Here is a 17,023-nt window from a genome sequence, read left to right on the forward strand (position 1 = left end):
CCAGCTTAGGGTTTACACCCTCCCACGCCTCCTTGCTGTTGCCCATGTATAAATACATCTAGCAGCCACCAGGATGAACTTGGGTTTTGTTTTAGATGCAAGTTAGCTACTGCTACTTCCTAGTGAACACGTGTGTCGACTAGACCACCCGATTTGCTTGATTCAAGACCCCAACTCGTGATTCAGGTTTCATTTGTTTCAGATCCGTAGGTTTATTTGCTTGTTCATCTTGTTCTTGCTTGTTCTCGATTGCTAGCAGGTTCAAGGGTGTTCTTGGCCCGGCAAGAACAGCCAACGTCGGAATCGGTGTACCTGTTGCTAAGGCGCAGCATCCTGTGATTGTTGTAGTCGGACAGCCAACGTTGATTCCACCCCCAAATCGAAGTTACCCCTCCTCTCATCGAAAGATTGGGAACAGCCCCTGCCATATCATGTGGTAATCAGAGCAGGGTTAATCGGTGAGAGTAACTACCCATTCTTTACTTTACCTACAGTCCAAAAATACCCAAAAAGATAGATAGGCTAGATCTGAAATCCCAAAAACAAAACTAGTTGGAGCCCTTGCTGTTCTACCTAGTTCTTGGCTTGTTGAGTTTGTGGTTGCATCATGGTGTCAAGTGCTGGTTCTTAAGTTCTAATCCATTAGAGTTTTGAGTTCTTGTCACGTTTTTATCACCATTAGATTCGCTGCCACTTTCCCCCCACCTTTTCACGCTGCTGCATTTGCCCACTATTTTCGCAATCCCCACTTCCAGATCTGCACGAGAAGAAATCAGCTCTATTTCTTGCATCCGATCTCCGATTCAAGTGTTTAGATACATTCTGGAAAGGTTACTTTGTGCTCTTTCAGGGAAAATTAACCTTGCCGCCAAATTCTTTCTGAGCGCCTTGCAAATGCTATGGAGATTTCCGCATATCTGCTGTGTAATCTGTGCATCTAAAAGCAAGGAGGGCTATGTGAAGTAATTGTTTTGTTTCATTGTGCCAAACATAACATTTGAGGCCCCTGAAAAGAAAAGAAAAAAAAAGAAAGAAAAAAAAGAAAAAAAAGAGGAAGAAACAAGAAGGAAAAGAAGAAAGGAAGAAAAGGAGTTCTTGTTGCTGCATTACTCTCTTTGTATGCCTTGTTTGCCGCTGTTGGGTGACTACGTTTGTGTCTAGGCTCACGTCTCTAATATGGTTTAGCCTAGGACCAGCACAGTACCATTGTGAACATTTATTCAACTTGCTTTGGCTAACGTGGTTCTAGCTGTTCCTTGATTTTTTTTCTTGCAGCCACCTATAGCTCCACAAATTATCTACTACGTCACAGGGCTGTACTTGTGTAACATTTTGTGCTGTTCTTGCCGGCTGCCAATACCAACTTCCTAGCGTGGTAAGAACATGTAAGAACTTGATGGAACAAGATTGAGAGAATGGAGTTTGCTGTCACCTAGTTCCACTAGTTGGTAGGACATTTTTTTTCCCTTGTCTAACCATGGCAGGAAATGAGGATGATGGACAAGTTCATTCACCTCGAACAAGGGGCATCATTCAACACTTTGAACGCCAAGTAAGGGTGCATGCTGAACACCTTGATGAGGATGTTCGAGTTACCAACGAACGCCTTGGCCAATTGGAGGCCGCGCAGATCGACACCAACACCAAGCTGACCTCAATGGCGAACACGCTTGGGGCTCTTAACACCTCTCTTGTAGGTATTTTGGCACGTTTGGATAGGATGGACCAGGAGGGTCGTGATGGTTCGGGACGGCGCAACAACAACAACACTGAGGGTAGCATTGCTGGGCAAGATGAGGAAGAATATTCAGCTGACACGGAGCTTGATGGGAGGTAAATGGCCAACATAACCAGCAGCAGCGCCGCCGTCGACATGGTGGACATGCTCGTCAACCACGACGTGAGGTACGCGACAATGATGATTCTTTAGGGAAGATTAAATTTAGCATGCCCTCTTTTGATGGAAAATATGACCCCAATGCATATCTCACTTGGGAGCTAGCTGTTGATCAAAAATTTGCATGTCATGATTTTCATGAAAACAAACGTATTAGGGCTGCTACTAGTGAGTTTACTGATTTTGCTTCTATTTGGTGGAGCGAATATGTGCGCAGCCACCCAAACAACACTCCACAAACTTGGGATGCTATGAAAAGAGTTATGCGAGCTAGATTTGTTCCCTCTTATCATGCACGTGATCTTTTGCATAAGCTTCAGCTTTTGAGACAGGGAAACAAATCTGTAGAAGAGTACTATCAAGAGTTGCAAACAGGGATGCTTCGTTGTGGTTTGGTAGAAAATGAGGATGCAGCTATGGCTAGGTTTATGGGTGGGCTGAATCGGGAAATTCAGGATATTTTGGCTTACAAAGAATACAATTCGATCACTCGTTTGTTTCATCTTGCTTGTAAAGCTGAAAGGGAAGTACATGGACGGAGAGCTAGCACAAGAACTAACATTTCTGCAGGTCGTGCTACCTCTTGGACGCCATCCAACCCCGCTGCCCAACTGTACCGAGTCGCTGCCCCATCTTCATCAAGCAGCAAACCACGACCTTTGACAATGAACTCCTCACCATGCCCTCCTGAACCCACAAAGGGGGCAGCTGCTGCACCAACCAAGAGTTCATCCTCAATTGCATCCTCAGGGCGAATGAGAGACATTCAATGCCTCCGCTGCAAAGGTTATGGTCATGTGCGCAAGGACTGCCCAAGCGCACGCGTGCTAGTTGTGCGTCCTAATGGTGAGTATTCCTCTGCTAGTGATTTAGATGAAGAAACATATGCTTTGCTTGCAGCTAACAATGTAGGGGAAGATGAGGAGCACAACAAAAATGTGGAGCACATTGGAACGGAACATGCTGAAAACTATGAGAGCCTTGTGGTGCAGCGAGTGTTGAGTGCACAAATGGAGAAGGCTGAACAAAATCAGCGCCACACTTTGTTCCAAACCAAGTGTGTGATCAAGGAGCGTTCTTGCCGAGTCATCATTGATGGAGGGAGCTGCAACAACTTGGCAAGTGCTGAAATGGTGGAGAAGCTTGCATTGTGCACCCAGCCACATCCACAACCTTACTACATTCAATGGCTAAACAGCAGCGGTAAGGTGAAGGTAACACAGTTGGTGAGAGTTAATTTTGCTATTGGTTCTTATCATGATTCTATTGACTGCGATGTTGTACCCATACAAGCATGCTCTATGTTGTTAGGACGACCATGGCAATTTGACATTGATTCTTTGCATCATGGTAAAACAAATCAATACTCTTTTATGCATAATGACAAGAAACTTGTTTTGCATCCAATGTCTCCTGAAGCTATTTTGAAAGATGAACTTGCTAGAGCTAGTAAAGTAATGAATCAGGAGCATGCTAAGAGTGAAAATCAGATTGTAGCACATGAACTTAAAAAGCACACAAAGAAGAACACTAAATCTGCCCACAATAATAAAAATGAGATCAAGCTGAAAGGGTCATGTTTCATTGCAACCAAATCTGATTTGGATGAGATTGATGCTAATACTGCTATTTGCTATGCTTTGATTTGCAAACAAACTTTGTTTTCACTTCAGGAGATACCTTCTTCTTTGCCTCCTGTAGTTACTAACCTTTTGCAGGAGTATGCGGACATTTTTCCAAATGAGGTGCCACCAGGGCTGCCACCAACCCGTGGGATTGAGCACCAGATTGACCTTATCCCCGGAGCCTCATTGCCCAACCGTGCGCCATACAGGACCAACCCCGAGGAAACTAAAGAGATTCAGCGCCAAGTGCAAGAATTGCTCGATAAAGGTTATGTGCGTGAGTCTCTTAGCCCTTGCGCTGTTCCTGTTCTTTTGGTTCCTAAGAAAGATGGATCATGGCGCATGTGTGTAGATTGCCGAGCGATTAATAACATTACAATCAGATATCGTCATCCTATTCCTAGGCTAGATGATATGCTTGATGAATTAAGTGGCTCCATTGTGTTCTCAAAAATTGATTTGCGTAGTGGTTACCACCAGGTTCGCATGAAGCTAGGAGATGAATGGAAAACAGCGTTTAAAACTAAATTCGGTCTATACGAGTGGTTAGTTATGCCTTTTGGTCTCACTAATGCACCCAACACTTTCATGAGACTAATGAATGAAGTTTTACGCGCTTTCATTGGCAGATTTGTTGTGGTATATTTTGATGACATCTTGATATACAGCAGATCACTTAAGGAACATCTTGATCATTTGCGTGATGTTTTTAATGCTCTACGTGATGCACGTTTGTTTGGTAACCTTGAGAAGTGCACCTTTTGCACGGATCGAGTCTCTTTTCTTGGCTATGTTGTGACCCCACAGGGAATTGAAGTTGATCAAGCCAAGGTTGAAGCAATACATAGCTGGCCGGTTCCCACAACGGTCACACAAGTGAGAAGCTTTCTCGGGCTTGCTGGATTTTATCGCCGTTTTGTGAGGGATTTCAGAACCATTGCAGCCCCATTGCACGAACTCACCAAGAAGGGCGTTACATTCACTTGGGCTGCAGCACACAAGAGTGCTTTTGACACATTGAAAGATAAGTTAACCCATGCCCCTTTGCTCCAACTCCCTGATTTCACTAAAACTTTTGAACTTGAATGTGATGCTAGTGGAATTGGTTTGGGAGATGTTTTGTTACAAGAAGGAAAACCTGTAGCATATTTCAGCGAGAAGTTGAGTGGGCCTAGTTTGAACTATTCTACTTATGATAAAGAATTGCTTGCTCTAGTTCGGACTTTAGAAACATGGCAGCATTATTTATAGCCCAAAGAGTTTGTTATACATTCTGATCATGAATCATTGAAGCATATTCGAAGTCAAGCAAAACTGAACCGTAGGCATGCTCGCTGGGTTGAATTCATTGAGTCCTTTCCTTATGTCATCAAACACAAGAAAGAGAAGGAAAATGTAATTGCTGATGCTTTGTCTAGACGTTATACCATGCTTTCACAACTTGATTTCAAAATTTTTGGCTTGGAAACAATAAAAGAGCGATATGCCCATGATGGTGATTTTAAAGATGTGTTGCTGAATTGCAAGGAGGGAAAGACATGGAACAAATTCGTCCTCCATGACGGATTGTATTTCGAGCTAACAAGCTATGCATTCCAGCTAGCTCTGTGCGTATGTTATTATTGCAGGAGGCGCATGGAGGAGGGCTGATGGGACACTTTGGTGCAAAGAAGACGGAAAGCATCCTTACTGATCATTTCTTTTGGCCCAAGATGAGGAGGGATGTGGAGAGATTCATTGCTCGCTGCGCAACATGCCAAAAAGCTAAGTCACGCCTTAATCCTCACGGATTGTACATGCCTCTAACTGTTCCTAATGCACCATGGGAGGATATTTCTATGGATTTCATTTTAGGACTGCCTAGAACAAAGAAGGGGAGGGATAGTGTCTTTGTGGTTGTGGATAGATTTTCTAAGATGGCACATTTTATACCATGTCATAAGACCGATGACGCTACTCATGTTGCTGAATTGTTCTTTCGTGAGATTGTTCGTTTGCATGGTGTACCAAACACAATTGTTTCAGATCGTGATGCAAAATTTCTTAGTCATTTTTGGAGAACTTTGTGGGCTAAATTGGGTACTAAGTTGCTTTTTTCCACTACTTGTCATCCCCAAACTGATGGACAAACCGAGGTTGTGAATAGAACTTTATCTACCATGCTTAGAGCAGTTTTAAAAAAGAACATAAAATTGTGGGAAGAATGTTTGCCTCATGTTGAGTTTGCTTACAATCGTTCACAACACTCTACTACTAAAAAGAGCCCTTTTGAGATTGTTTATGGTTTTGTGCCTCGTGCCCCTATTGATTTGCTGCTTTTACCAACTTTTGAGAGATTGAATTTTGATGCTAAACAACGTGCTAAGTTGATGTTAAAAATACATGAGACCACAAAAGAGAACATAGAGAACATGAATGCTAAATATAAACTTGCTGGTAGCTTAGGAAAGAAGCATGTTACTTTCGAACCGGGTGATTTGGTTTGGCTGCACTTGAGAAATGATCGGTTTCCTGATTTGAGAAAGTCAAAGTTGCTTCCGAGAGCTGCTGGTCCTTTTAAAGTTGTAGCTAAGATCAATGATAATGCCTACAAACTTGAGTTGCCTGCAGATTTTGGGGTCAGCCCCACATTTAACATTGCAGATTTGAAACCATATTTGGGCGAGGAAGATGAACTTGAGTCGAGGACGACTCACATGCAAGAAGGGGAGGATGATGAGGACATCCCTTCCAATGATACAACCATACCTACTATGCAGCAAGGACCAATGACAAGAGCCTGTGCACGAGAGCTAAATTATCAGGTTAACTCATTCCTCGCTGTCCATAAACCCTCATCTCAGAATTGGATGCTACTAAGTCATTGTGATGATTTTATTATTATTAGGAATGATGGAGAGGAGCCTAATGGATCAACCAATCAGTTTGGGCATCAAGATCACACAATAAGAAAGCACAAGATCGGACATCAAGTTCAGACTTCAAGTTCGTACAGCCAGGCAACATCAAATTGATGTGGCAATATTTCTCAACTCCGGATGTTGTTTGAGGCATATGAGTACTTATTGGAAAGATCTTAAAGTTCACTTTCAGATGGATCCAACCTCTTGACGAAATTCCTCCGGAGCTGAGCAGAATTGACAAAGAGACGTTCGGCCTTCCAGTCTTGGGCTGAAACCCTTATATCTCGTGCAGCCCACTAGGGGCCCTTTCCAGCTTAGGGTTTACACCCTCCCACGCCTCCTTGCTGTTGCCCATGTATAAATACATCTAGCAGCCACCAGGATGAACTTGGGTTTTGTTTTAGATGCAAGTTAGCTACTGCTACTTCCTAGTGAACGCGTGTGTCGACTAGACCACCCGATTTGCTTGATTCAAGACCCCAACTCGTGATTCAGGTTTCATTTGTTTCAGATCCGTAGGTTTATTTGCTTGTTCATCTTGTTCTTGCTTGTTCTCGATTGCTAGCAGGTTCAAGGGTGTTCTTGGCCCGGCAAGAACAGCCAACGTCGGAATCGGTGTACCTGTTGCTAAGGCGCAGCATCCTGTGATTGTTGTAGTCGGAACCAACGTTGATTCCACCCCCAAATCGAAGTTACCCCTCCTCTCATCGAAAGATTGGGAACAACCCCTACCATATCAATAAGCTGCTTCGGCTCTTGAATTCCGGTTCGATGACTTTCTAAGGTGCGTTGTGGATCTAGTCTGTGGTTTCATGCTCGTCCTGGTTTGCTTCTGAAGGGGAAGAAGACCTTCTCACTCTTAAGCATTTTTCCTTTCTTCTCGCATCCTTTTCTTTTGAAAGATTCTTCTTCTCGCATCTTTGTATTATGGTTAACCTTAAGAACCAAAGCACGCAGGAAATGCCCAGATTGCGCCTGCTTTTTTTTTTAACTTGTGATTCCATAATTGCAAGCGCAAACACTGAATTGCAAGGAAATTTCCCCACCATGCACGCTTTGCCTGGTGGCCGCGCGACCCTAACCGCCGCCCCGCATAGGCGTGGCTTGTGCGGGAGCGGCTAGCGCTGATGCCGTAGAGCAGGGAGCGCAGCCGTAATCCGACGGCGCCGAGCTCTTTTGATATATAGTATATATAAGATATAAACATTTGTTATTATAAATAATCTAGTAATTATTACATTGTAAAATGTGATATTTCAAATAGAGTTCTTTTTAGATTTTACACTAGTGTCAAAAAAATATTATAGTGATGCCATTTGTGTTTTTAATTATGATACCCATATACTATTTATACTACTTATGTATACCACCCATACCACATGTGAAGTTTTCAGTAATATACAATTAATCTTAATCGTCAGATGTTTATATCCTAGTACTTTTCGAATACAAGGGTTGTGTACTGTAAAGAGCTCGCGGTGCCGGCATCACAACTACGGGTCATGGGCGGCGGGCGGCTGCGCGCAACGGTAGTGGCTTAGTTGTAAGTTGATCAGGACCGAAGAATCGAAGATGCGATTGCAAGGATCCAACGGGCTTGGCCGATGCGCGTGCTGGCACAACGATGATCTCCCGGCCGGCTCGGTTGCCCTATATGTCCCAACTCTTAAGTAGCCTCAGCTTTTTACGATCCAAATTGTTACAGTCCAGCTTTTAGAATTCTGCAACCTGCAACCTGCTTTTCACAATCACATTCTTAAACACACAGGCTCCAAGTCACCGGCATCAAAGTTCTGATGTTTTGTTTTGTCTTCACCTGGTTACTTGCAAAATATTCATCGGCCTGATAACTAATTCTGGATATTTTTTGAAGGGTGTCTTTTATGTTTAGTTGCGCATGGATTCTGACGCTAGTAAGCTTAATCTCTTGGTGCGCATGGTATCTGATGAAACTTGTTCTGAACCTACTGATCTGTCATTGTCATTACTGAAGAAAATCACGAAAGATTTCTCAGATGATCTGCAAATCGGTAGGGGTGGGTTTGCAGTTGTTTACAAGGTAGTATGATTCTATGAGCAACCCAACTACCGAAGGCAATGTCAAGCCTGATATTCATGCTGACACAGCATTGTTTTGTGACTTTTGATTGCAGGGGTTTCTTGGAAATGGCAGGACAGTCGCTGTGAAGAAGCTGTTAGACACGATTGATCTGGATGAGGCTAAATACAACCAAGAGGTTGATTGTCATGGCAGCTGTTCGACACAGATTGCTCTGCTTTGAGTATCTACCTAATCGCAGTCTGCGTCACTATATCACTGGTACGATCTGTGGCACCTAATGAAGTTCATCTATCTATTATTTATTAAGGATTATCTTTGCCACGCTTCCCAGGCTTTGAATCGAACTATTAACTGTCCAGTTTGTACTAAAAGATGCCGTGAACAACACTCTTTAACGGGCATGAGCAACGTGTGAAGACCAACCGGTCTTTATACGTGGGCCATATGAAAGTAGTCTTACCCCTATTTCTTTGCCACAATACTGAGCCAGGTATGTACAAGTATGGATCCTACTTGCAAATAAAAATCAACCGTCCCACCTAGCCAGCCATGGAGAGAGAGTGAGAAAATATTATTCTATTCTATATGGGTGGTCTTTAGTCATATGGGTACCCATAAGCCTGCAACTCTTTAAATTGCCTGCATAACGGTGAGACATGCCATATCACTCTATAAGGACTACTTTTACTTCTCATTGTGGCTGCCCTGTTTCCTTTGCAGATGCATCTCATGGACTGGAATGGAGAGAACGATATAAAATATTAAAGGGAATTTAGCAAAAGGCACATGTCATCTTCATGAGCTACATATAGTTCATTTAGATCTGAAACCTGCCAATATACTACTGGACGATAACATGGTGCTAAATATTTCTGATTCTGGTCTCTCAAGGTGCTTCGATGAAAACCAAACCAGGACTATTACATCACGGCTATATGGATCCTGGTTAGCTAGCTAGGCCTATTCAGAGTCACATTTATAATTTTGTTAGGCATGTATAGATTTTTTATGCATTGATCTAATCGTACGATACATGTTTCATGCAGGGGATATCTGGCACCAGAGTGCCATAGTGGAGTCATCACATTCAAGTTGGACATATACAGTCTAGCTAGGTGTTATATTCACAGAGATACTGACGGGGACAGAAGGGATACTCTCCAGTTGACGATGTAAGGAAAACTATACAGAATATGCACACTGTGGCAATGTCCAATATAAAATTGTTGACATGGTTTAGTAAATTGTTCTGAATAATATAAAATCCTGAGCCATGATAAGCTACTTGACACAAAAAGGAAAATGATGAAATTAAACAATGAGCGAAGGCACGTTTTGGAGCCTGCACCCTGTTCACGTCCCATTTTTTTTTTGTAACTTCTTCGTAAATCGATCCTTACATGTATATCTTTGCAACTTTACAGGTGCTTGAAAACTGGAGCTAACATGTTTGACATATCATCGGAAGATACACTTTGGGAACAAGCAAGAGTATTGACACAGATAAGCATAAAGTGCATGGATCTTGTCCCAGCAAAGAGACCCGATATACAGTGTATAATCCAGTGGATCAAGGAAACAGAAAGAACTGAGCAGTTTATCATATCTGGCATGATTACTTCATTGATGCCACAGCTACGCAGCTGGCGCATTCTAATATAATAACTTTGTTCACATAGAGCCTAGAGACAGCTAGGTAAATTTGAAAGGGAGTAGATAGTTTAGAATCTTAATTTACAAGAGGTGAACAAATATTAGGAATATATATAACTTACCTTTCAAGTGGCAATGTACATTGAGCTAGTGGTTTATTGCACTGTCGGTTAATGACAAAAATGCTGGTAGTGATAGCCTAGTTACCAATACCGGTCGTAATTGCTGTGTTGTCCTGTGAACATTCAGGTGGAAGAGGAGCTGCAGGCTGGAGTGATGCGGAGCCCCCCGCACTACATTGAGAGGCTGCCAGCCAAGCAGCTGACGTGGAAGCTGGTCTTCAAGGTCCTGCTGCGGCTCCCAATCTACACGGGCACTAAGGCCAGTCCCAGTACAAGGTTTCATCGTACTGTTTTTAAGGATGCCACATTATCCCATGAGGTGTATTCTCATGAATGAAACAGAGAGTCCCAGTGCATAGTTTCATTTCACGATTTCATAGGATGATCATGACATTTAATTGTGAGGTATGTGATTGGATATGGTTAGAAGAAATGAAACTCTATAGCCCCCAATGCAAGTTTTATAGTCTTGGAAACAGTGTATACACAATTTCATCCTGACGAAACTCCTTCCCTCTCCCACTTCATAACTATCATGCCATGTCATCACATATGCTGATGTGTCACTGTATTTAATGTGCATAAAACTTCTATGAAACCCCCACTGGGATTAGCCTAATATCGAGGGTGCTAGCTAGTGGCGGTCCAGTAGAGATCATCCTCGTGGACGCAGGCACCGGCTCGCCGGCCGAGCTCCGGTAGACGCTGCGCTTGATGCTGGTCCCGCTCGACGGGGAATTCCCACCGGACGGCCGTCAGGAATGGTCATACGAGGAGTTCCAGAGGAACGTGGTGCATGACCGGCGTGAGTGCGCAACTGTGCACTGCTCAGGGGCGATGTCAGCCTCACCATGAGGCACGGTGGTGCTAAGGTGGCGCACATGCTCCACCGCATGCATGCTAGGCAATGAAAAGCACCGAGAGGGCAGGGTTCGAGAGGGCAGAGGCCATCACAGAGGCCTTCAGAGTCATAGAAAGCCGCGCGCTAGGCAATGAAAAGCACCACCCTCCCGTCATCAGCGATGAAGTCTGGAGGCTGGAGAAGATCGGTAAGGATGGCGCGTTCTGCAGGAGGCTTTAAGACCACCACGTCAAGACTGTTCAGGACTTGGTCAGGATGCTCATGGTCAAGCCCAACGAGCTGCGCGCGGTGAGCTTCTAAGTACTTTTCACGCGCAGGTATGTCAGATTCTGGGCTCGCAATGCCGTTTTGATCGACGACTGTACTGTTTGAAGGGATCAGATTCTGGGCGGCGCCATGACCGACCACACCTGGGAGTTAACGACGAAGTACGCAAGGACCTGCGTCCCTGGCGACAAGGTGTACGCGTAAGTACCTGCAAAGATTTACAGAACTACTCTACATTACGAACTCAGGCTTGTGGTGGTACAACTGTTATAACTACTGCCTGGGCAACATACAGGAGCAGCGCACATGGCGCTGCCGGGCACCAGCGGAGACAACCTCAGGTTCCAGGGCAGCCAAGACATGGAGTTCTAGGTCATCGACAACAAGACTGCCTGTTTGTAACGTCAACCGGTTTTGTTATATATAGAACTGCTGATTCCGAACCTGTAGACAAACCAGCAAGAGGGTGGACTTGGACCAGCAAACAGCATCAACAACATGCAGTAATCAGTATGACCGGAAACCCTCACAATAGAGTATAACCAGGATGCAGATTTCTTATGCAGCCTCTTTAACTAATAGCAAGCGATAGCAATAGTAAAGCATCCCGTCTGGTAATGTAAGTCCGTGACTGTCTGCTTAGCCATCTCCCCCCTATGTTACTCCCTAGGTCTTGCAACATTTGTTGATTTTACAGGGAGTTCCACCAAGTGTCATATTGTTTTATCCACCTCTTTAACCCCTCCTTTGATGCTGCGGAAAAATGTGAATTAGTTGTAGCCTATGTTATCAACAGGTGGTTATGTGTGGTAATGCCTTATTAACTCTTAGATTTTGTTCTTCCTGGGTCTAATTATTTGGCGATCGTGAACAAATCTTGTGGAACGGAGAGACAGACTTCCATGAATTGCAACTGGAAACCGTCCGTGCTGGGTGGCTGCTGCCGCTTGCTTCAGCTACCCATTTTTGAAACTTTAATCATCTATATATACATTTCGAAATATACTGTTTGGTCGCCCACATATTCAATGTTCGAATATTTAGTTAATTAGTTCCGAAATTTTAAGGGAAGAAGTCCCCGCGCGCGTGTGGCCACGGCTAATTTTTTGTTAAAAAAATCCCTGAAATGTTAAACTGTCGATTTGGCATGTTCTATTCTTTATAATGAAATTTTGCACAATCTCATGCTGATTCATTAAAAAAGACATGTTGTACTATTGATCCTGCATTTCCTGCTTAGACCTTGTTGGGATGAAACATGTGTTCGTTTAGCCCACGCAGGTTTCGACCTCAGCCCTATCCCGACGAAACCCACTCCTCCCTGGCCTGGATTCGTCTCACGAGTCAAGGGCGTGGGACCGATCCGATCCCCTCGCGAGATGCTGCGAAGGGGAGGACGCGATGTGGTGGTGGTGGCGACGCAGGGGTGCTGCGGCAGCACGATTCGAGGTGTCGACGACGGTGACGCAGTGCCCTCTTCGCCGGCGGCTGTCGGCCTTCTCTCCAGTGAGTTTCTAGTCGTTCCCTTCCTCCTCTTCTCTCCCGTTTCCTAGGGTTTCATAGGTTTCTTGCCGGTGGCCGGCGGCGGCAGCAGCGAGAGCACGCAGAACGCATGTAGATCGATTGGCCTCCCTAGCTACTGCAGGCCACACAAACACCATGATTCAGTCTAACCCTGAATTATGAACTGCAGTTAGTTATTCAGGCTTTGGAATGCCTGACGTGTACCAACCTTGTGCACAGCACAGCACCGACCTTTCACTTTGGTGAAGCATAGAATATCTGCAGAGGGTGAGCACGTAATGGATCGATGATACCCAAGGGAACCTGCACGAGATGATAGCAACAGTTTTTGATGGCGATTATTCAGACAGAGTTCGTTCGTTTGAGACTTTGAGCTGATGATGGTCTTGTGGTTCCTTGTTACTAGACATCCTTTAAATCAATCAGGTGTTTTGTGGTTCCTTGTTACTTAATTGATTTTCTTTAGGTTGTAGCTAAAATAACAAGATCAATCAGATACTTTACAGTTCCTTGATACTTGGTTGATTTTCTTTAGGCTGCAGGTACATCATTAATTTTTTTTTGATGGAAACAGGAGGGCTTTAGCCCTGCTGGTTATATATTGATAAAGAGAAACAGGAGGGCTTTAGCCCTGCTGGTTATATATTGATAAAGAGAAAAGATGTAAAGGGATTACAAAGAGCAAACCAGTTCGAATCTAAGAAACAAAGAAGGATAAAAAGAAAATCATGAAGATTACAACATAAGCTCTAGCCATTCAACCATTGATTGTTTGGAGGCCTCTTTAACTCTATGCAGGACTAATGAAAAGGTAGACTTAAACCGCAAGATGGCCCCTTGCATTGTCGGTGGTATACCTCTGAAGATTAAATCATTTCTTGTCATCCATATGCACCAGCTCATGATTATGATTATTTCCATGAAGAAAGGAACCTGAAGCTGCGTTTTGAAGGAAGTCAAAATGGAATAAGGGTCCAGTTGTAAGTCGGCAAAAAGGCCTAGATGGATCCAACATTCTTGAGCAAAGGAGCATTCGAGCATGAGATGGAAGAGAGTCTCAGTTTTGTTGTGGGAGCAGAGGACACAATTGTATGAAGGCATAACCATATGTTTGCGCCGCATGATATCCCGTGTACTAAGTCTATCTTTCAAAACCAACCAAAAGAAGACTTTGTGTTTCTTTTGACACCGGGATTTCCATAGCTAATCAAATACTGGGTGAGTGTTTCTATGCCCAATGAGAGACTTATATGCCTTTGATGAAGAGAAAAGAGCATTACCCCAGATGTATGTCCAAGAGTCTGGATCAGGCGAGAGCTCTAAGCTTTCTAGGTCTTCAGCCAGATTAACCAATTGATTATAGGCTTGTGGCGTCAAGGGCAGGAAGAAGAGATGCTGCAAGTCCGTGATCGAATAAGCTCGCTTCAGAGATAAGCATTTATCCCGAGTAAAGGAGAATAGGTGAGGGTACACTTGTGCTGGCACCTTATTATTCCATAGATCATGCCATAAAAGACAGGTACTGCCATCCTTCACAGACACTGAGGCTAATCCTTTGAATTTGTCCAAGAGTTTGATGATATCCCGCCACCAAAAGGATCCTTTAGTAGTAGTGCCTGGCAGTTTACCATTTCCATAGTATTTTTCCCATATTAGATGAACCCACGGGATATCTGCTTTATTGTAAAATTTATGCAGGAATTTGAGTAGCAGAGCTTCATTCTGTGTCTGTAAATTCAGAACCCCTAGCCCACCTTCCTTTTTTGGTAAAATTACCATGTCCCATGCGGCTTTAGGTGGTTTCTTGTTGTTGATATTCGAGCCTCTCCAAAAACAGTGTTTTCTATATTTATCCACTTGTTTATAGACTGATTTAGGTAGCAGCAGGGTACTCATATGAAACATCGGCAAGGCAGAGAAAATTGAGTTTGTTAGCTGTAATCTCCCCGCTTCAGAGAGAAGATTTGAGGTGGACAGTAATCTTCTTTCACATCGACTCACCATAGGGAGAAATTCCTCAAATTTTGGCTTTGTCAAACCCAGTGGTAGCCCTAAGTATGTGAAGGGCATTTTCCCTACTGAGCAGTCAAAGGTCTGAGCTAACTGTTGTATCCTTTCCTCTGAGATATTGATTGGCACCATCATGGATTTGTTGAAGTTTACCTTAAGCCCAGTTGATGTAGCAAAGGACTGTAAAAGGTTTTTCAGGTGAAGCAGTTGCAAAGGGCATCCTTCCATGATAATAAGAGTGTCATCAGCATATTGTATGATTGGAAAGTCCTGATTATGATTAATCTGAATTGGTAAAAGCAGATGTCCCTGTTCCTTCGCATTGTTGAGAATTGACTGTAACAGATCTGCCCCAAGAACAAAAAGGAGTGGGGATAGAGGGTCTCCCTGCCTGACTCCCCTTTTGCAGGAGAATCTTTTTCCTGGAACTCCATTCAGTAAAATAGAGGAGGTCCCTGAAGCAAAGATTTGTTGCATCCATGTGATCCATCGTGATCCAAAACCTTTATGCTTCATAATGTCAAGTATTGCATTGTGCTCAATGTGGTCAAAAGCTTTCTCAAAATCTAATTTCAGAATGACAATTTCTTTTTTTGACTTATGGCATAAGTGGATATATTCAAAAGCCCAAGAAAGGCAATCCTGGATGGTTCTTGTTTTGATAAATCCATATTGATTGGTGTGCACTAGTCTTGTTATGACCCCTTGTAGTCTATTTGCAAGTAATTTGGTGATCAACTTGACTGAATTGTTTAGCAGAGATATGGGCCTGTAGTCTGATACAGTGACAGCTCCCTCAACTTTGGCAATTAAAGTAATGTATGAGCCATTGATACTTTGCAGGCATAGATTTGCTTCATGGAAGGATTGGCAGAGAGCATAGAAGTCTTGCTTAATGATAGGCCATGCCTTTTTGATAAAATCAGTGTTGAAACCATCAGGTACATCATTAATTGCTTGTTTGTAACAATCGGGATAGCTGGAGTGTCGCTACTTTTTTATTGGGAATGCTAAACCTAAACCCAGTCCATCAACTGTGCTCCGCACATGCTAGTAACTAAGGGCCTGTTTGGTACAGCTCCAGCTCTGAAAAAATAGCTCCAAATCCATAGATCCAGCTAGCTCCGCCATAGAGTTGCTCCACCGTGGATCTAATATCTCAAAAAGCGTTTGGTACAGCTCCATTCTTGTCTTTATCTCACTGGCAATTTGGGCCCATTCATCAGAATAAAAAAATATCTCCTTCCTGGCGCTGTAGCACGCATGGTTGAGGTGCTGGCGGGCACGGCCTCGCCGGCAGCCTTGTGCGCGTTGGCGGGCGCGGCCACGCTGGCGGCCAGGCGACCTCGCGCGCGCGGGCGGGCGCGGCCGCGCCGGCGGCCAGGCGGCCGGGTGCGGGGCAGGGCTTCGGCGGGCGGGGCGGTGCTCCGACGGGCAGAGCGGGGCGGCGGGCGGGACGGGGCTCCGGCGGGCGGGTGCGGGGGGCTTCGGCGGGCGGGCGGTGCTCCGACGGGCGGCGGGCGGGCGCGGCCTCACCGGCGGCCAGGACGGCGCTCGAGCGGGCGGGGCGCGCGGGCCGCCGGCGAAGCGGGGCGGTGCTCCGGCGGGCGGGGCGCGGCGGGGCTGCGGCGAGCGGGGCGCGGCCATGGCAGCGCGAGAGGAAGCTGTGAAGAAATAGAACGAACCGGTCATTTTCCACTAATGAGTGGCAGTGGTGGGTAATTTCCTCCAACTCCACCAAATTTGATTTCGTGGAGCACCCCCTGAGGTGCTCCACCAAATCCATGGATCTGGGGGTAGATCCACCGTTTTCGTGGAGCAGATCCGTGGTGGAGTTGCTGGATCTAAAACCGTTTGGCTGAAAAATTCTAGAGCAGAGCTATTTTTGAGGATCTGAAGCTGCGTGGAGCTCTACCAAACAGGCCCTAAAATTCATGAAAAAAAGGCCCATAGCTAATAACAAAAACATAACAAAATACTAATATTGACATGATGTTTTTCTTTATTCAACTGTGATTCGTGATAGAATTTAGCTCGCGGTAACTGTATACATGTTTTCTTTCATCCTAATAGTTTTTCCCCTTACTTTGCATTGCAC

The sequence above is a fragment of the Setaria italica genome, chromosome VIII (assembly GCF_000263155.2).
Source record: "Setaria italica strain Yugu1 chromosome VIII, Setaria_italica_v2.0, whole genome shotgun sequence".
Taxonomy (NCBI): Eukaryota; Viridiplantae; Streptophyta; class Magnoliopsida; order Poales; family Poaceae; genus Setaria; species Setaria italica.